Below are 1,445 nucleotides of genomic sequence, written 5' to 3'. Positions count from 1 at the left end.
GTATTGTAATGTAAAATGACCAATATATAAATAATATTACAAAAGTAAGTGACCATGATATAAATAATAACTGCAAGGTATAAATGAAATAAAATAGAAAAAAAAATTGCAATAGACATCAACAGGAGACTACAACATGATCAGGGTGCAGGTGTTGTAAAGTCTGAAACACTGCACCGCTCTCTTCCTGAAACTGATACTGATACTTCCTCCACACATAGGCCAAGTATCAGTGTGTAATGTAACTTTCTCAATACATTTACTCAATTACTTTAAAAAAAAAAAATCTTTATTGAGCATTTTTGAAGAAGTTAGTCACTCAGTTTCACATGCATTTTAACCCGAAATACACACACACACGTTTGTGTACACATCAGAACCAAAAATACTTTATTAATCCCTGCAGGGAAATTGTGTTTGTTACAGCAGCTCCCAAACGGTAAGTTAGATAGTAAGTAAAAGCAAGAAAAAGGAAAAACATTTGAACATAACAACATAACATAACATCCCAAGAAAAAACTTCATCACTATACACCTATAAGATGTACAATTTAACACTATATACACAGGATATAAGTAACAGTTAACTAAAACCAAAAACAGTAAGATAAAAGCCAAGTAACAGTGAACTATACGATATATAAATCTAAAACCTTATAAAGAATTTAGTCTTTGAGAGACTGTACAGAGAATAGACACTGATTGTTTAAAGTGCAGTATGCATGCATGAGAAAATTGCACTTATTTATTGCACAAGCAATTACGATAGCTACTGGACTTAACTTGGAGTGTCTGATATTTTGAGGGAGGACTGTTGCTCACAGGTAGGAAAGACTTCCTGTGTCTCTTTGTGGAGCATCTTGGTGTACACATGGTTCAGTGCCTTGCTCAAGGGCACTTCAGCAGTGCCCAGGAGGAGGTCCATACTGAACTTGAACCGGCCACCCTCCAAGCCAAGTCTCTATGGACTGAGCTATCAAAGACTTCCAGTAGCATTCAGTAGCAGCATGTAAACATACATTAAACTTACAATTGACTCAGTAAACATGCATTAAAATTAACCTATAAAATAAATCTGAATTTAAATTATACCAGTGCTAAGAAATTAAACATGTACAGAGAAATTAGTAAACAATTAACTATATAAAACATTTAAAAACATATATAGAAATAAACTTTTCATACAAATACAAAATAGCGCTCCAAATAGCGATACACTATATACAATTAAATAAAGATGTAGACAATGAATGAAAGTCACAGCATTTAGTACTTGTACTACACTATAAGCAGTACAGATAAACACTTCAACACAAAACAAGTACAGAGACAAACAAATTAAACAGTAACAACAAATAGAAGGAGGGAGGCCATAGTACACATCCATACACATAAATCCTGTATTTCTGTACAGTACAGCATCACTAACACTGTTCTGCTATTCT

This window comes from Larimichthys crocea, chromosome XV (genome assembly GCF_000972845.2).
Source record: "Larimichthys crocea isolate SSNF chromosome XV, L_crocea_2.0, whole genome shotgun sequence".
NCBI classification, from domain to species: Eukaryota; Metazoa; Chordata; class Actinopteri; family Sciaenidae; genus Larimichthys; species Larimichthys crocea.
The sequence above is the reverse complement of the archived record's forward strand: the minus strand, read 5'-3'. Positions refer to the sequence as shown.